Consider the following 21022-nt stretch of genomic DNA (forward strand, 5'->3'; position numbering starts at 1 on the left):
GTTGTCTCAGTTCAAATGCCCAGGATTCCCAAGGAGCCCACCCTGTCTCTCTCCCCAGCCTGCACCACGGGGTGACTGCAGACTCATGTCATTTGGTTCCTGAGGCCTACCACTTTTCTACAAAGCCTGCCTACCTATTTGCTCAGTGTCTTAATTTTCTTTTATACACAGTCATAGTCACTAATTTTGATAGATTGAGGAAGGAGTCTGTTAAGAAAGATTTGAGGAAAAAAAAGCAATTATTATTGTTTTCAAGGAGTAAATCCAGTGTTGCCTACCTTGACTGACATCCACGCTGGCTTTAAACAACAGACAGACAAAAACCAGCATGGAAACAGTAGAGGAGCTCGTGAGCTCTAGCTTTAGAGACAGCCACCTGTGTTCAAAACTTTATTTTTTTAATTTTTGTTTTTTTGAGATGGAGTCTCGCTCTGTCACCCAGGCTGGAGTGCAATGGCATGAGCTCAGCTCATTGCAAACTCTGCTTCCCAGGTTCAAACGATTCTCCTGCCTCAGCCTCCTGAGTAGCTGGGATTACAGATGCGTGCCATCATGCCCGGCTGATTTTTGTGTTTTTGTAGAGACGGGGTTTCACCATGTTGGCCAGGCTGGTCTTGAACTCCTGACCTCAGATAATCCACCCACCTCAGCCTCCCAAAGTGCTGGGATTACAGGCGTGAGCCACCGCGTGCGGCCTCGAAACTTGATTTTACCACTTACTGTCACTGTGACCTTGGGAACACCACTGAAGTGCTCTGAACTGCAGGCTGTTCATTTGTAAAGATGTAGTAATAGCTTCACTCGGCGGTGGTGAGGATTAAATAGCACCGTGCCTGGCACATGCTTAGCACAGAGCTGGTACTTAATAAAAGCTCAACAAGGTAATTGCTCAGCATTCGTATTAGTATAAGTAATAGATGTAGTATCAGCATTAAACATTAGTATTAGCTTTAATATATTACAGCCTAACCTGGTAGTGGTACAACATCATCATGAAGGAGATGATGTCACTATTTTCTCCAGTTAGAAATGTATTTTGAATAGAGGCTGCCTGTAGTTAATCAAAGCATGGAAAAGTATGAAAAGTGGTTTCCAATGGATGTATAATACCCAGTCTACAGTATCTCATAATCATTCCTTAGAACTGGTTTAAACAATAAACAAAGCTCTTGTTTATAAAGATAACTCTGTAATTAAGTGAGGGCATTACAACAGATTTTTTACAAACTTCTGTGTTGTCCTTAATTGGTTTCATTTAAGAATCTAAGGCACCTGGTCACATTTTTATTAACTTGTCCTTATTCATTTACTTAGTCACTCATCATGTATTCAACAAATATTTGTTGGATTCCTATCAGAGAAGCATATGCACAAAGTAGGCATTCAATTAAAAAATAATTTTATTACCAGAATCCAACCATACATATATGCTTGATTATATTTAAAAATAGAATCAAGTTTGAGTTTTACTTTGCTTAAACTTTACAATAAGCTAGCTGATCTATAGCCAGTACATTTTTACTTCTTGAGGATTGTTTTAGAAAATTTATATTTCATTAAACTTTCCAGATTTCTAAAAAGGCTTTAAAAAAATCTAAACTCCCTGTATAGTGCCAATGCTGTAAATAGATAAGCTCACTAAATAATCATTTACATTCCTAAAACATGAGCAGCTTTCTTTTCTATCTAATCCTCACTTTTTACATATTTTACTTTTCCATTTACAGTTGAAATGCTCTGCCGTGCTATTAATATTTGCCAAATTACAGTGGATATTTTCACTCTGTGGCTAATCACTTCTGAGTTTACCACAGTTGGAATGGAATTGGAATTTGCACAACTTTTCTCCAGATCAGACAACCCTAGCATACAGACCCCCTATGAAGGCATACACTGTGGAGGGAGGAGGGAACGTGACAGTCTGTGGATCCTGCCAAAATGCTTTCCTAAAAAAAAATCTATAGGTTGACAAGTTTAATTACCCTTGATTTTTATTCCTGCCTTTTAAAAACACTGAAATCTTCAGGCTATGAAAAATGTTAGTGTTTGAAAGCACAGAATCGTTAGAAGAGGAAGGCAGAGGCTCAGGTGTGTCCCATTCACAGTTCCAGAGTCCCTGGGAGCTCCCCAGGGCTGTGCTTGCTGTGAACGCTCCTGTGAGGTCACCTGGCTCAATGTGGCTCAGGCTCCCTCCTCTTAAGGTACTGGCTGTGGGGGTGTGAGTCACTCTTCTATCCTAAGCCAAAGGTTTATTCATTTAACTGTGTGCCTTGGGGAGGCTTTGTCATTGCTCAAGTCTAAAATGGAATGCCATTCAATAATTTAGGATCAAGAGTACATATATGTAAAAGATTCCCGTGAGCATTACCCCGAGTGAAAAAACAAACCAGTCTCAAAGGCTTACGTATCGTACAATTCCAATGCTCTAGCATCCTCAAAGTGACAACATTATAGTGGTAAAGAACAGATCAGTGGTTGCCAGGGATTAGAGTTGCAAAAAGATGTGATTATTAGGGGTAATGTGAGACCATTTCTTTGGTGACTGAACAGTCTGTAATTGTGGTGATGGTTACTTGAATCTACACATGTAATAAAATATCATAGAACTACACACACACACATACACACATGAATACATATCAAAACTGGTGAAATCCAAATAAGGTCTGTAGCTGAGTTAAATCCAAATAAGGTCTGTACTATACTAACATCAATGCCCTGGTTTAGACAATGTACTATAGTTGTGTAAGATACTGTCACTGGGGGAGGTTTCACGAAGGGAACTAACTCTGCATCTTGTTCTTGCAACTTTTTGTGAGCTTTCAGTTATTTTTAAATAAATTTTTAAAAAGGTATCAATGAGCCTTTCTTCACCAATAACTTTTCATGGTACCAAGAGAACAGCCATTTGTTAATTGATGAGTGTTTTTGTTTGAGAGTAGAGGTGCTAACACGTGCCTCTTCACGTGCCTCATCTATATTACTGACGGCATGAGGAAAGGGGCGTTCAACTGCTGCACACATGGTCTCATTGCCATGACATGCCTTTCTGCTAGAGTTGAATGATGTAGGAGTGAAATTCAAAAGGGGATCCTTCCAGTGACTTCACTGTAGGATAGAGAAGTTTGAGCGAGGAGGGTTTTCAAGCCAGAAGTGCTCCCTGATGGGCTCTGGGCTGCTGCTGTGCCTTGAGGCAACATGGCAACCAGGGCAAACGTAAGCTGCAGGGTCCTCAGACCAGGGCCTTTGACAACTTGAACAAGCCAGGAAGGCCATCCGGGAGGTGATGGGTCTGGAAGCCTCTCTAGGGAATCTTCCAGTGCTTCTGTGAGAGAGTCAGCCTGGAGAGCCGGTGTGGGGAGCCTTGTGTATATGGGTGGGTGATGCACCCTGAGTGCTATGAGCAAATATCCAAAGGGCTGTTGAATGGGAGACCAAATGGACTTGTAGTGTATGAGTGTGGGGGCAGGGCTGATATCTATAGGCCGCAGCTACATAAAAGCATGTTTCAACTCAACACAAAGAATTGTCTAGTAGGCCTTCTTTGACAGGTAATAGGTTTCCAGACACTGGAAATATTCGAACATAGATCAAATGATCACGTGTCAAGGAGGCTATCAGGGGACCCATTTAAGAGACTCATTGTACTGTAAGAGGATGACACCAACAGTGAGGACACTGTGGGTGGGGGACCCTGATCTGAAGACATGGCACAGCATAGCCTGCTGATTCTGTTTTAAAAACATTCCAGTAAAATTTCCTGGGCATATTAACTCTTCACTGGTTTATAGTGTCCCAAAACAAATCTCACCCCTCCAGTAGATCCATTGGCCTCTTGATGAGAAGGAACATCGCCTCTACTGCTTTTCTTTCCCCAGGAAGGCTGGCACAAGGTGAGTCAGAAGCAAAGCTCTGTAAACACCTGACTCCAAGTGAATGGTAGCTCTGGCATGCCTGAGGCAAGAAGCCAGACTGGCTCCCCACTCAGCGTCCTCTCACCCTGCAAGTTCATATATTTTATGAGCCCACTGTGCTTCCTGGCCCAGACTCCCTCCAATGGTGATTCATCTGTCCTTTGCAGCTTTGTCAGTGTTTGGGTTTTCTACTTAGTTCTCAATGAACTAGCTATCATAGTTATAGCTCCCTAGAAAATGCCATACAGTAACTCTGTCAGGGGTTTTATTTGCTTAGATGGATCATTTTATTTCAGCAAGGTGTTTTACTGGCTTAGAGCATCATGAGTCACTTCTAACGTAGATGAAAAATGACCCAGTATACATGATTTTATGTGGAATGTGGTTCTTTCTATTGAAGATCATGTCTCCTTGATTAGGAGATGAAATCAATTTAATTTCATGCAAATTATGAAAAATAGAACCATATCAGCATTTCCATGAACCTACCTGGCTGGAGCTAAGAAGTTGACTCCAACACGTTTTGGTTGCCACCACTCAGAAAATCGCCCATGAACATAGGGTTATAATGGCCCCAAATGAAGCAGTATGAGGCTCCTTCTCTGAAGCATATGCCTTATTGGGCCCAAACCACACCAACGACTAAGACCCCCAAAAGTATGAGAGTGGGGTTTTGAAAAAGGAATTGTAGTATTTAGGATACAGTCTGCTATGCTGCAGTAACACCTAAATCCCTAAACCTCAGTCGCTTGACCCAACAAAAGCTTACTTCTTATTCTCATCAGGTTTCAATGAGGTTTGGTCAGGCCATGTTCCATGGTGACCAGGAATCAATTCAGTCCTCTTCCATCTTGTTATAGAAGGAACATGGTCGGGGTGGGGGGATAAATAACTCTATTGAGTTTTAAATGGCTGGGCCTGGAAGTAACACCCATTGCTTTTCCTCCCAGCCTACTGGTCAGCCCCAAACTACAAGAGTATCAGAGAAGTAAGGGAGCACCCAGATATTCTAAGCCTGACATGCCTCTGCCACAGTGCTTGCCCCCTAAGAATAACTTTCTCGGTGCCCAGATATCGCCCTGACCTGTCATCCTGGTGGCTGCTGGCATCAAGGTTTGTTCAGGTGTGTATGCTGGACTGAGAAAGCAGCCTTCACTTCTATGCCTGGAGAAGAAGGAGGCTGCACATCCCAGAAAGCCTCTTCTAGAAGCAAAGGCAAGGGTTAAATGTGCTGAACCTGGGAACATCTGACTGACATAGGGGTATATAACAGAGGGGGCTGAGGGTCTCTTCCCCGTCCTTTGCATTCCAAATCTGAAAGCACCTATCCATCAGAAAAATGCAGAGCAAGAGAGCCCAGGCCCCTCTCTGCACAGCCCTTGCTCAAAGGCTCATCTTGGAGAGCACCTCTGTTTGAAGCCTGTAAGCTGGGCCGTTGCAGAATCCAGAGCATCACGTACCTGGGCCCCTTAGGATTGGCAGCTCAGCTGCAGCACTATCTCTAGGCCCTGACCTCACTGGCTTAACACTGATCAAAGTCCCCTTTAGGAAAGTCAAGAGTGGCAGTGTTCACATATCCTACCACTTGCCAATTTAAAAAAAAAAAAAAAAAAAAAGGATAATCAGCAAAGGAATAGCTGCTAAGACCCAGCAGAATCTCATCTGCACATGAACCTGCCAAGCTGCTCAGATATTATATTATACTACTATGGAACTCACGTTATAATATCTTCAGTGTAAAGAATCACTTCAGTGAGCGAAGCACTTTTTTTCTTTTTCAAATCCTGTTTTAATTAGAAAATTGATGGAAAATATAGAACTACCACCCCATAGTTACTTTTAAAAAATCTATTTGGAAGCCTTGAAAATATTGGTGAATTATAAAAGAAATTGAATTCTGATACTTTTCTCCCATTTTATTGTTCCCTATTCCCTGAAAAGCCTCTAACATTGTATTTCTGTAGTTTGGAATAAGGACATATTTTGCCCTTAGAAACTGTAGGTATTCTAATTATATGTAAATCAGTTCACAGAAATAAATATCCATGGTTAAAGGATATTTAAAATGTTAAAAGCTTTTTCTCCACTGTTCGCTGTTAAAAAAAAAAAAAATTAAAAAAAGTCTATTTCCAGAACCCTGGTGCCTTTAACACCCTTTTCCTCTTTCATGAATGCACACAAGAACCTGCTCATGCGATGCAGGTTCTGGGCTGTTCTCCACTCTGAAAAAGCAATTCTATGTTAACTTCCCTTTCCTAACAGTTACAACTTTTTTCTTTCTTATTCAGAATCAAAATATTTAATTGGACAATGAAACAGAATAGAAATTAAGGATGTTCCCATGCTGAAAAAGGTTTCTTAAGTATTATCTTTTACCTTCTGAAAACATTGCTATGGTTGTATTTTTAAAGGATCATTATTTCCCTGACATCTGAATTATATTTTATTCTAGTCTCCTGGCTATAAACACCATCAAAATGATGGATGATGATCCCCAAATTTCTATCTCCACCCTTGAGTTCCAGGCTCACGTAACCAATTGCCTATTTAATATCTTCACTTGGTTGTCTAATAGGCATTAAAAACTGAGCCTGTCCAAACCTAATTCCTGATCTTCTGCAAATCTGCTCCTCCCTAACTTTCTCCATCTCAACAAAGGGCCCACACCATGCTTCTAGGTTCTCAGGACAAAAGCCTTGCAGTTACCCTTGATTCTGCCCTCTCTCTCATAATTCACTTTCAACTTCTCGGCTGAATCCTGCTGGCCACTCCTCAACCTATGTCCAAAATGTTACCAGTTGTTATCACTTCCACCATTATTACCCTGGTACAAGCCACCATCATTGCCTACCTAGATTTTTGCAATGGTTGTCTCTTTGATTCTGCCCTTGCCCTCCTACAATCGAATTTTAACACTGCAGCCAGAGTGATCCTTTTAAAACATAAAGATGATGTTGTTTCAGCGCTGTAAACCCTTTGTGGCCTCCCATCTCAACCAATGTTAAAACAAAGTGCTTTAAATGGTCCATAAGATCCTGTTTGGCCTTATCTCCTCCAACTCTTTCCTGACTCACTGAGTTCCAGCTGGAACATACCAGACCCACTTCTGCCCCAGGGCCTTTGCACTGGCAGCTCCTCTGCCCAGAAGGCTCCTCTTCAGATATCTGCAAAGCACTCTCACCTCATCAAGTCCCCATTCCAACATCACCCTGACTACTTACAGTGGCAACATCCTCACTCCTAGCCTGCCCTCCCATCCCTGCTACATCTTTCTTCATATTACTTACCACCATCTGACATACTTTATATTGTACTTATTTGTTTATCTGTTATTTTATTCTACTAGATTATAGACTCCATAGGGACAGGGATGTTCATCTGTTTTATCCACTGTGATGTCCATGCAGAATGGTGCCTGGCACATAGTAGACAATAAACATTCACTGAATGAATGAATAAAATTGCATTCAGTGGTGAATCGATGTATTTGGCTAAATTAGGGTCTCATGCTTACCTTTCATGCCTGATAACACTTCTCACTCACATGTTTGTGGTGAGTGAACCAGTGGCTGGCCAGGAAGCTCCTGTGACAGGACTAGCAGGTGCTAAACCTGTGTGTGGACTTTAGGGATGATTTCAACATAGCATGCTGGAATACACCCCTGGGCTCGCTGCACAGGGTCAGTCACTGCAGGCACGCTTATGGACTGGTCAGCACAATTCTGTCGTATCAGGAACTAAGAAACCCTCAGGAAGACCATCCATCCTGCAGGGAAAACGGAGCTTCAGGGCACAGGGAGTATGGGTGATTCAAAAGAAAGTCATGTGGAACCAGGAAATCAGCCCCTCTCCTACACCCTTGTCTGGTCAGGGGAGGAATGTAAGTACAAATGCAGACTTATTTCACTAAATTTGATAGAATGCCTGAAGACAGGTGTATGACAGAGGATACCATTCTCAGATACCATACCATGAATCTCTATTTCCTCTACGTTCTGCGAGCTGCCAGAGTGAATGGTCTGAGTATCCAAGAGATACTCTCGGGGTATATTACAAAAACATGCAGGAAGGGCTGCAGGCCTGAGTGGCCAGCCTTGTGCTAGACCTTCTGACACTGGGTTCTGTTGCTAACATGACCTTGCTAGTAGCTAGAGATTGGCTGGGTCTGGAGACACTTGGGCCCCTTTTGGATGACAGTTCCAGCTCTGATGCTTGCCTGGATACTGTCTTGTGACATCATCAAGCTGGAGGTTAAGGCTGCCCGTGGAGGGGTGATTTCGGGTGTGAGCTCAGTTGTCACCAAAACAAATGAGCATGGGCCCATTAGGCATGGTGCATTAGATGAGTTCTGAAAAATTATAAGATGTGGAGAAATCTGATGAAATATGTCATAAGCAGAAAGGGCAAGAAATGTTTCCAAGTTTCATTCGCTCTTATGAAGTGACATCTAGAAAGAAAAGGAATCAGATAAAAAGGAAAAAGCAAATTATGATATTAAAAATTCATTCCCATTTAGCAAATTTGCTATTAGCATCACAATTCAGGATATTTTAATAATTCCAGCCTCACAGAGGTAGCATAATTGGACGCTTCAATGATGGGATTTAGGGAACAGCAGAAAAATCTCTTCACCAAAATCACTTCTTCAAGAGCCTGAGCTCACTCACTACAGCTGGACATGCCAGGTTCTTCCCTGGCTCCTCTTGTAAAATCCACGTTCCCCAGGGGTCAGCTACAGAGACTCAGCACTTCCTGGTGAGCAGGTGGGGCAGATGAGGCCCCAAATCCTGAGATGGGAGGCAACATGAGGTGGGCAATGAGGCTCTGGGCTGGCTGCCCTGCACCCCGGGGGCTCATCCTCCCTGAGCACTTCTTCACAGCCTGACCAAAAGTGCTCAGGAGGGCAACATGCTCTGTGTTCTTGTCTAAACCATTGAAAACAGAGGAAGTTCACAGGAAAACTACATCCTTCAGCCAGGGAGCTGTCTTGCCAGGTGCGGGTCAGAAAGGGCTGAAGTGTGCCCTGTCCCCAGCAGCTCGGCTTGGCAGCACCACCCTGTAGTGTGGCTGAGGACCCACCTGCCTCCTTCAGCCAGGCTCCTCGGGAGCGTCCGGGACAAGCAAAGGGCGCTGCTATTATGTTACCTCAAACATCCACCCTCACACGCCAACTGAGGACCAAGTGAGTCCAGAGGAGATGAGCCCTGGTGGAGTCAATAACTCTGAGGCTGCGAGTGCCTTTGCCTTCTACAGCCCAGCTCAGGGAAGATGAGTTTACTCCCAGGACCACAGACTCACCCAGCCCACATCCTAGGCTAACCTCCCCCAACTACAACCGGAGGGATTTCTGAAGTGCTAGGCTGAGCCTCTCCGCTCTCTAGCATAAGAGTCATTAAGAGTTTCCATGAGCCTCAAGATAAAAGACCCAAATCCTGGCCTGGGGTGGCTAGATGCATGAGATCTGAGTCCTGCCCTTGTCTCAGGCCTTCCCCACCACACTCCCACAAGACCCCTGTGTTTGCTACACGCTCCGCTCCCAAGACGCCCACACTGCTGCAGGACCCGTGTCCTTCCCTCCAACAACACGCTCTTTTCCATCACCTCCCCCATCATTGGAGCTGTAACTTAAGTCTTTCCTGTTCCAGAAGGAGGGGATGGGAACAGAGCAAATGCCACAAAGCTGGATTTTTTCTCAAGATTCAGCTAATTTTTTTGGTAAATATTTCTCATATTGTTGCAAGCCTTTGGTTAATTTCCAGAGTTCTGAAAAAGTTAATGTTGACAATTTTCACCCACATTCTCATTGCTTTTATGAAGGAACAAATTTTCAGAGGTCCTTACTTGGTCAGTGCAGAATTGCTCTTGCTAGTGAATTGATTTTTGACAAAGACAACTCAGAAGATAAAGGATAGTCTTTTCAGCAGATGGGCTGAACAATTGGATATCTACACATGATAAATAAGTAAGTGAATACACAGAAAAAGATTTGATCCATGTATTGCACCATACAAAAAAAAAAAAAGCCGAATTCATTACAGTTCTAAATGTAAAGCCTAAAGTTATACAACTTCTAGAAGAAAACATTGCAGAAAATCTACATGACCTTGGGTAGGCAAATATTTCTTAGTCACAACGCTAAACACATGATCCTTAAAAGAACAAATTGATAAATTGGCTTTAATCAAAATTAAGTTTCTACTGTCCTAAATCACTATTAAGAGAATGAGAAGTAAGCCACAGACTGGGAGAAAATAGTTACAAATCATATCTCTGATGGACTTGTATCCATAATATATAAGTAACTCTCAATACAAACTCTCAAGCAAAAAACACAATTGAAAAACAGGCACAAAATGTGACCAGACATTTATGAAAGAAGATATACGGATGGCAATTGAGAATATGAAAAAGGCAGTCAACACCTTTAGTCATTAGAGAAATGCCAGTTAAAGCCACAGTGAGTTACCACTCACTGCGAGAGAATGACTACAATGGAAATGACTGCCATACAAGCGTGGGGGGCATGTGGAGCCACAGGGCTTTCACAGGTTGCTGGTAGGAAGGTAAAAGTGTGCAAGTATTTTGGAAAACAGTTTGGAAGGTTTTTTTAAAGTTGAATATATACCTATCATATGTCCAAACCACTCCACTTCTAGATGTTTAACCAGAAGGAATGAAAGCACAAGTCCACACAAAGACTTGTACTTGAATATTCACTGCAGCTTTATTTGCATTAGTCAAAAACTGGAAACAACCAAGATATTCATTAATGAGTAAATGGATAAACACATTTTGGTATATTTATATCAATGGAAAATACTACTTAGCAATAAAAAAAGATATTGATAAATGTAGCCACGTGGACGATCTTAAAATAAATATGCTAAGCCAAAGAACCTAAGCAAAAACCCAGTACATTCTATACGCTTCCATTTATATAAAATTCTAGGAAATGTAATTGTGTCCCACGTGTTTAATATGAACTAACCTGCAGTGGCAGATAAGAGATAAGTGGTTGCATGGAATGAAGCAAGGACTGGGACAGCCTGAAAGGAGGGATTCCAAAGGGTCCCAGAAAGATTTGGGGTGTGAAAAACATACAGAGTGATATCGCGGACTTTGGGGACTCAGGAGCAGGGAGTCTGGGAATGGGGAGAGGAATAAAAGACAACATATTGGGTACAGTGTACATGGCTCAGGTGACAGGTACACTAAAATCTCAGAATTCACTACTGAAGAACTCATGCAAGTAACCAAAAACCACCTGTAACCCAAAAACTATTTAAATAAAAAATTTAAAAAAGAATATCAAGAACAGGATAGTATCCACCAGCTTTCATAGCTTCCTTTTTTTAGTGAGTAATGCTGGAATGCAGATTAATAACACTATTAACCCAGTGTGCCTGCAATTTTAATGAACGTCTACGTGAAGCAAAAATGTTACTTGCCTTTCTCAGCTGGCAGGAAAAGGAACAGAAATTATCATTTTACACACCAATTATATTGTCTTTTTCTGACCAATTGAAAAAAAAAAGGTTTGGGAAATGATGCATATGGGCATTATCCTGACTGTGGTGATGGTGTCACAGGTATACATGTATGTCAAAATGTATTACATTGGTGCAAAAATAATTGTGAATTTCGACATTACTTTCAATGACAAAAACCGCAATTACTTTTGCACGAACCAAATAGATTTTGCACTTTTTATATACTTATGTCAAGACTTAGACTGTGCATCTATCTCATATACATATGTCAGTTTAGATTATGCACCTCTTACATATGTATGTCAAAACTTAGATTGTGGCCAGGCACAGTGGCTCACACCTATAATCCCAGCACTCTGGGAGGTCAAGGCAAGAGATGGCTTGAGCCCAGGAGTTTGAGACCAGCCTTGGCAACATGGTAAGATCCTACCTCTACAAAACAAACAAACAAACAAACAAACAAACCATTAGCCGGGAGTGGTGGCCTGTGCCTCTAGTCCCAGCTACTTGGGAGGCTGAGGCAGAAGGATTGCTTGAGCCTAGGAGGTCAAGGCTGCAGTGAGCTGAGATCGTGTCCCTGCACTATAGCCCAGGCAACAGAGCGAGACCTTGCCTCAAAAACAACAGCAAAAACCCACATCCCAAAAATGTAGATTGTGCAATGAGGTGCAAAAAACTTAAATATGTGCACCTCATTTTATGTCAATTATTCTCCTACCAAAGCTGTTAAAAATAATAAAGCCTGGGGACAATAGATCAAATCTGTATGTGGCTATAAGACCTTTTCTTGAGGCCTTTAAAAGAATGACTGAGCTGGGCACAGTCACTCATGCCTGTAATCTTAGCATTTTAGGAGGTCAAGGCAGGAAGATTGTTTGAGGCTAGGGGTTCAAGACCAGCCTGGGCAACATAGCAAGAGATTGTTTCTACAAAAAAAAATTTTTAATCAGCAGGGTGTGGTGGTGTGCATCTGTAGTCCCACCAGCTAAGGAGGCTGAGGCAGGAGGATCACTTGAGCCCATGAGTTTGAGGCTACGGTGAGCTATAAATGTGCCACTGCACTTGAGCTCGATGACAGAGTGATACCTTGTCTCTAAAAAACAAAACAAAACAAACAAACAAAAAAAGAAAGGAAAAGAAAAAGAATAAATGTACTGCCCAGATGAAAAAATGGGCTTTAGGAAGTTTAAGGGCAAGGGCAAGGTCCCACAGAAGCCTAATCTCAATATAGCAGTAAATCAGCCAAGAGAGAGAGGGATATACTGCCATAAATTGTGGGTGTGCCTTTCTGAGCATGAAGTGGCTATCATAAAATACATAGAAACTCCACACTGTTTTTAATATGAATTGAACTGATAAAAGTACTGCCAGGCTGGGCTAAAAGAAACTGAGTCTGTTCAAATTGCAAAAAGACCTCTGGATCCTTAATTTTCTATGGCCAGAAAATAAGCTGAGAAAACTTCTAAGCTGTCAACATCGACCATTTCTTCAGAAGTGACCATGGAGTGTGACACAAAGGAAAGCATGAGCAAGGCCAAGAGCCCAGGGAGTGGAACCAAGAGCTGTGGAAACACGGGACTGGGGCATCATTTCCAGGGAGTAGAACAGTGGTTTCATCAAGGAACGCTTTTCAACCCAGAGTTGGGGGCCCCAGAAACATTTCCACCCTGTGGGATTTCAGAATTATTATGGAGTAGTGACTAGCCTGTTTCAAACAGGAGCATTTATTGCTATTATGTTGTCCCTGTCTCATCAGCGCATGCTGAGGGTGTGGGAGACAGAGTCCTTTCCTTTCTCATTCACTGGGTCTCCAAAACAAAAAGTGCTCCATCTGGATTTTTCTGTAGATTTTATAAGATCCTGAATGTTAAGCATTAGGCCAGGATGGGATGAGACTTTGAGGGTCTTCAGAGGGAGTGAGTACATTTTGCATGTAGAAGGGATGTGAATAATTTTGATCAGAAGGCAGACTGGTATATTGGTTGTACAAATGGCTCCAATTCCATATCTACACCTTTTGGGTGTGGCTTCACATCTCTACCCATCAGGACCTGGAATCCATCTCCAGGTCCTTTGAATCTGGGCTGACTGTGAAATTTCTTTGGCAGATAGGATGAGGAAGAGGTGATGGTGTACCAGTTCCAAGCCTAGGCACATAAAGACTACTATTCTTTTGATCTTTCTTGGTTTCCTGCACGCTCCATGAAAATAAGCCAGTGCTAGCCTGCTAAGGGGTGAGACATTGGGAAAGACAGCCGAGGTGCCCCAGCTGATAGCAGACAGACTCCAGGAGCAGAGTTCCCTGGATGACAGACAGCTGATAACCCAGGAATGAGACAGCCCCACCAAGACCAGAAAAACTATCCAGATGAGCCCTGCCTAAATTGTCAAACTGCAAACAATCTATGTAAATGCTTGTCCTTTAGGCCGCTCAAGTTTGGTATGGTTTGTTACACAGCACTACATAACAGATACACATGCACCATCTCTTTTAATCCTCACAACAACCAAAGAGATAGGTGCTATTATTATCCATATTTTGTAGGTAAAACTAAAGGTTAGAGCAAGTTTCATGGGTATCTAATGTTACAAATGCTTGTTCCTCAGTGCTGTAAAGAAATAGCACTTGAATATAAATTTAATTACCTCAGCAAGGCCGTTTTTACTTTCTGCAGAAAGGGTACAATCGCCAGCAGTTTTGCCACAAGAGTACGACAAACAAAGGAGGCAGGGTCATTTATAAGCTGGTGCGTCCATCCTACTGCTGTGTCTGGTTTCCATTGGCTGGAATGGGACCTCAACATTCTGTATTTGTCCTGATTGGCTAGCAATTTAGAACTTTGTTAAGGAGGCAAAGGCAGAGGAGAACAAAGGAAGGAGGAAGTAACTTGTGGAATGCTGAGAAAGGCAAAAACACCTTCAAATAAGGAAGAGGAACAGGCTATGACCTAATGCTTGCTTGGACCAGTATGAGTATGCCAGGACAAATATTTAGGCTAAATTGTGGGAGCTAAGAACATAAAGTACATTGATTTCTTTATTACGGCTGGCAGATATTTAAGAATGTTAGCATGGGTCTTTGAATAAATTTTGCTTCTAAGAGAAGTTACTATACATTCCTAATTAGATGGGGAGGAAACCCTGTGAACCTCTACTTTACTTTTTACACTAAGGTCGTACAACTGGCAATGGCTTTTAGTCAGCAGAGCTGTTTGTTAATATCCTGGTTCTCTTTTCAGGCACTTGGTGAGGTTAAAGTTGAAGAGAGAGTCTTGGGACATGCTTTGGATGATAAAACTGAAGTGGAAGCAATGTGTATTACTGCCAGGAAAAAAGACTATTATGAAATGCGTGATTTGTAATGTTTGCTTTCTCTTGCTACCGTACTCGATGGTGCCCTAGACAGTGATGGCTCCTATAGCCCAGGTATCTCAGTGTGACTTGGAGCACAGTCCCCAGCCACCTCATGATGGGCATGAAACATGATAGTGAAAAAACGCATTTTTGGTTTAAGCCAGTGAGATTTGGGATGATCACTGCAGCACAGCATAGACTGTCCTGACTGATACAGCGGCTGAGTTAGAATTAAACTTCGTATCTATCTGGTTCCAAACCCATGCTCTTATTCACGAATGAATGGGTGAATAAATGAACTTTGTCCAAAGGACAAGACCAACAGTGCTAACTGAAGTAAAAAAAGAGAAAAGATTAAAGACAACAAAATCAATGCAACTGAGACAGCAGAGGTGAGGGGAACACATTTTCTGTCCAGGGTTCAAAGCATCTATGGAGGTGTCGAGAAAGGAGGTTCTTCCTGCCACAGCCCTCCAGAGTTGTGCTGCAGGGCTGTGAAGAGAGCTGGCTTCTGCTCCTCATCCCAAGAGATTTGGAGGAATCAACGTGTGAACCCAGGAAATCTGAGACAGATTTCAGTTAATTTAGAAAGTTGATTTTGCCAAGGTTGAGGATGCGCCCGTGACACAGCCTCAGGAAGTCCTGACAACATGTGCCCAAGGCAGTTGGGGCACAGCTTAGTTTTATACACTTTAGGGAGACATGAGACATCAATCAATATATGTAAGAAGTACACTGATTCAGTCTGGAAAGGCCGGACAACTTGAAGCAAAGGCAGGAAGACCGGAGTTGGGGAGGGAGCTTCCAGGTCACAGATAGGTGATACATAAACAGTTACATTCTTTTGAGTTTCTGATTAGCCTTTCCAAAGGACGCAAATCAGATATGCATCTATCTCAGTGAGCAAAGGAGAGACTTTGAATAGAAAGGAAAACAGGTTTGCCCTGAGTAGTTTCCAGCTTGAGTTTTCCTTAATGATTTTGGGGGCCCAAGATATTTTCCCTTCACAAACTCAAAGCAGGCACTACAAGGCTAGCTGTGAGTCCAGGTGTGGCACCTCCAGCCCTTCTCCGTGATGCAGGAAACTCAGCAGTCACCAGGGCAGAGCAGCCCCAGACTGGACCACCCAAAGTCCCTCCCAGGGTGGGGGTGTCCCCTCCTGGCTCTGCTATCCTGGCTGTTGCTCACTGCTGGATATTCCTTCCCTCAAAATAGGTGGAACAGGGTGGCTTGTCAGCTCACCTGTCACTCAAACCTCTTCAACTCAAAGGTAACCAAGATCGCCTAATTAACCAGCTTAGATCCCTAATTTGACATCTCATGAGGCCTGCCAACCATTGTGGATTCAAATTCAACTCATCTGCCTCTACTTTGAATTCTCCAATTTAAGTGACATTTCCAGATTCCAAACCTTAATTCTATGCAAATCAACAAATGCTTATCTAGAGCCTATTATATGCACAGAGCTCTGGCCAGGAAATAAATAAAACATCTTCTCTGCGTCCAGGGACTCACAATCTAGTGAGGGAGAAAGATACAAGTAGAAGAAACCGTAATTCAAAGCAGCCTTTGATATGGGCTGTAATGGAGGGACAAAAGCAACAAAGAAGCCGGGAGGGCAAGACTCAAACTCTCCAAGTTCCTCTAAGTGCCAGAATTAACTCCTCTGTTTTTGTTCTTACTATAATTTTTCACATTGCCATTCTTATTGTTTTTGCCTCAATAATGAGTAGTCTTAGGAACATCATTAAGCTTTTGTGATGATCCTGGCAATCACCTTAATGATAATTACAGTGCACGCTGTGTTACGGCCACAACAGAGGCCCCCACCATAGCAAAGGCTGGGGGCCTGCACGGGGGCTCCAGGTCACTACATTGTGAGAGGACTGACAACCCTTCCTCCACCAGTGACAAGCTCCCGGCACTGCTGTCTGTGAAACGCTGTTTTTATCCTGCCAACTTAAGTCATTCACAACGATCTGGGTGCTGAAGGCTGTTCTGCCTTTCCACCCAGTAAAACGCATCAGCCGTATGACAACAGTTTCCCCCTCTGTGAGATATTTATTCCCACCTACCTCAAAGCTTTTGGCTATCTTCTTAATGGTGGAGGTCACTGCAATTCTGGCCTTTAGATAAATGGGGATTGTAGGATCATTTCTGATACTACCAGTAACCATAAGGATATACCCTTCACACAAAATAACTGAAAGAGAAAAAGGATCTTCATGTACTATAATAAATAGGAAAAGCTAACTTTATTAATTTAGATCCCATTAAGATGAAAAGAAACTGAGAAATTCCGTAGCGAATGAGACCGGCAGACCAAAGAGACTTCCATATGTGTATATGTGTGTCTGTGTGTGTGTCAATAAAAACTGAACCGATGCATGAGAGAGACCTTTTGTGGTTCTGCTGCCTGGGGATCATAGTGTGTGTCAGAATACCATGCCTGGCACACAGTGGTGCACAATAAATGCAAATTGAACACAATCCGTGCAATCACATGAGTTGTGTGGGTAATGAAAGGGGAATGTGCTCATAGGCATTAGGGTAGGAAATTGAATGCTCTTCTTCACGTAAGCTGGCAGATTTCTCATGATAATCACATATTCATTAATTTAGCCAAGACACCTATTCGATACCCTTGTATTGAGTTCATCCTATGTTTCAGGTGCTAATTTAGGTACTAGGCTCATTGCAGTGAATAAGTGCTCATGGAGATTGCATTCTAGTGGTGACACAGACAATGAAAAAGCAAACAAACAAACTTAAAAATCAGGTCGTGATTTGTTCTCTAAGAAAATAATCTGTACAACTGTGAGGTGATGGTGCTGGGGCGGGGGGGTCCACAGGGGCTCATGAAGGCCCCTCCGAGAAAATGGCATCTAAGTAGAGACCTGATAGGAAGGCTCTTTCCATCCATGCCACAGGAAAAGCATGAGGGCAGAATAAACGGCTAGCACAAAGGAGCTCATGTGAGAAACAGCTCGGCATGGAAATGGGAACACAGAGCAATTGGAAAAGTGGGAAGTGTGTTTTTAAACTGACATTTTAAAAAAGCGATTTGTTGCCAATGTCTCCAAATCACAATCTGAAGGAGTCAACAGAAGCCAAAGATTTTTTTCTTTTTTTTTTTTTGAGATGGTGTCTCGCTCTGTCACCCAGGCTGGAGTGCAGTGGCGCTACCTCGCTCACTGCAAGCTCTGCCTCCCAGGTTCACGCCATTCTCCTGCCTCAGCCTCCCGAGTAGCTGGGACTACAGGCACCCGCCACCTCGCCCGGCTAATTTTTTGTATTTTTAGTAGAGATGGGGTTTCACCTTGTTAGCCAGGATGGTCTCAATCTCCTGACCTCGCAATCCGCCCTCCTCGGCCTCCCAAAGTGCTGAGATTACAGGCGTGAGCCACCGTGCCTGGCCACCAAAGATTTTTAAACCAGCCATTCTTTGCTACCGATGGCTGAATGTGGTGGCCAGAAGCCTGTGGGTCTGCACGGCTGGGCCTCTTGCTCCTGTGGCCCTCAGGCAAGCCATTCCCCACTCGGCCCCAACACCACTGCCCACAGGAGTGTTTACAAGGATCTAATGAGAGAATCCGCTGTGTCAACGTTAGTGCTGGTACCAATGCCTAGCATGGTGCAGACCCTGGCAGCAGGCAGGACAGTGCATGAGCACCTGCTGGACTGGGCCACAGGAGGGCTTTCTGCCAAACCAGGCCCCAGGACTTGAGATTTAACTCTTCCTGGCTGGCTTGTAAAATATGTCCATTGGGACCGCCCTAAATTGACTGGGATTCACAGTACACAAAAATTGGGGATTAAGTGGGAAGAGCCTACTAATTTCACCTGGGCAGATCTTAGAGAACCTCTCAGGGCATTGCAGAGGGGCAGAAGGAGTCACCATCACTCCTGAGCCTAGCCAGGGGAAGCCTTGGTCTCCAGGCCTGGCAGCAATGCAGAGTCAGCCTACGAGAGTCTGACAGGCCCTGGGACCAATGGGAATACTCCAGGGTCCTGCCCTTGGTGTCTGCCATCCAGACACAGGCCCTCACCACCCTAGACTCCATGGCCAGGTCCCAGGGGGCTGGGAGACCCTCAGATGTATGAATGAATTCGAATGTTTACTTTCTGCTGGAGTAGAGGATTTAAGAGACATTGTTACAGACCACAGCAAAACACAATATGGGGTGGGAGGATTAATTTCTGCTCACCATATTCGTTTTCTAAGAAATATCTTATCCTAAGAATTTTTAAAAAGAAGTTTCCCACCCTGAAATTAGTGTGGAAAAATAAATGAGGTTTACATATTTCTTCTATCTTATAACCCTATGGACTAACACTACCTCTGGGATTTTTCTGGTTACTTTTCAATCCCTTTCAGATAGATGGAGAAAACTCATAACAATACCTTTTGTTAAGAACACTTTAAATTCAAAGTGTTCTTCATTTTCTTAAAGTGATCCTGCTTAATAGGGCTTTTTATTAATTAGTTTCTTCTTTCAAAATTTCAGTTCTCCAAAAGTCCTTTGAAATGTAGCTGTTCTCCTTGCATTTTTCTTTTTCTTAGAATAGCCTTCTTCTCAGCCTTAGAAAGAGTTTGATAATAACCAATTTGGAGCTTAAAAGCAAAAAAACATTAGTGCTAACATTGCCAATTTTCTATTACATGAAGATGTAAGAACACCATGAGGTTTTGCTTTTGACTAAATCTACAGGCTCAGATATTTAAAAGATAGATAGTTCTTTTGGGCTTCTTAGAATAAAACTGAGTCAAGTTTGTGTCAGCCTGAAAATTAAGTTGTGAATATTGTTATAATGGAAATTTCTTACATTTGCAAACCAGTCCCTTCATCAGAAACTGGAAAGAAAAAAATGTATATTTCTTTACTTCTCTTGTCTAATTCTGTATTCTGTTGAGTCTTTCAATGTTAATAGTTTAAATCACTCTGAGTACTTTTCCACCATGAGGGTTTTAATCCTGCTTTCAAACATCTATAGATATAACGATGTGCTTCCCCAAATGCCATGAGACATTTTATGAACTCTTTTAGAACCCTTCCCCGGAGAAGGTGCATTTAATAGACGAAAATGTCATGTTTCATTAGTACATTCGTGCTCACACAAATTTAGTCTTTGGAAAAGACAGTGCTTGTAAAACTGAAACCAAAATTGACAAATTGTGCCTCTGTTTAAAAGCTGAAATCCTCAAATAGAGAGTCGTTCGCACACACGTCAACCTGAATCCATAAAACATTTACTTTCCCCTGGAATGAAAATTCTTCTGCTAAGACTCTTTCCCTGGGAGGCAAATCTAGAGGACCGAGTCCTGGGCCCTGGAGGTCATTTAGCTGGATTCCGTGGGATCTAGGCCGTTTTATCCATGAATTAGCCCCTGCATGGGTGTGGATATGGAATTGGGAATGCCTTATACTCTCATTGTCCATGCAACAGCACATTAAGGACTTCTGAGGTCTCTACTGCACTTTGCCTCCAGCTATGAAACCAGAAATGCTTTGTGCAGAAAGACCATTAAGTTAAGAAGCAAAGTCGATTCCATCCACAGGACACACTAACGGAAGGATAGTAAAAATGTATCCTGCAAGTGAATAGACTTAATTTCTGATCGTAAGAAAATAGTCTCTCCAAGCTTTAAGCAGACTAGAAAGAAAATATGATGTGAAGAGTCTAGCAGAGCATTCAGATCCGTAATTTTGGACTCGGTAGATAATTTAAATCTAGAATCTGCCATTAATAACTCAGAGACTTTGGTCAAGTTGCTTAACCTCTCTGAGTCTTCATGTCCTCAAGCAAAGGATTAAATAAGATGCTACGTTTATTCATTTATTTATGGACAAATAATTACTAAAAATACCACAAAGGCCAGGAATTACTCTAGATGCTGAGAAGAATGTAGTAAACAAGCCAATAAGGTTCCCACTCTCATGCAGCTCACGTTTTTAAAATAATTTTTTAATTGACAAAATTGCATATATTTATTACGTGCAACATGATGTTTTGAAATATATGTATGTTGTGGAATGGTTAAATTAGAATAATTAACATATGCATTATACCTCACAGAATTATCATTTTTGTTCTGAGAACATTTAAAATCCACTCTCTTAGCATTTTTCAAGAATATAATATATTAACTACAGTTACCACATTGTGTGTGGAGCCCACATTTTAATACAAGGAGACAGATAATAAACCAATACATGTAGATGATGTTGGGTGGTGATAAGTACTAGGCAGAAACATTTTAAG

The sequence above is a fragment of the Macaca mulatta genome, chromosome 6 (assembly GCF_049350105.2).
Source record: "Macaca mulatta isolate MMU2019108-1 chromosome 6, T2T-MMU8v2.0, whole genome shotgun sequence".
Classification (NCBI taxonomy): Eukaryota; Metazoa; Chordata; class Mammalia; order Primates; family Cercopithecidae; genus Macaca; species Macaca mulatta.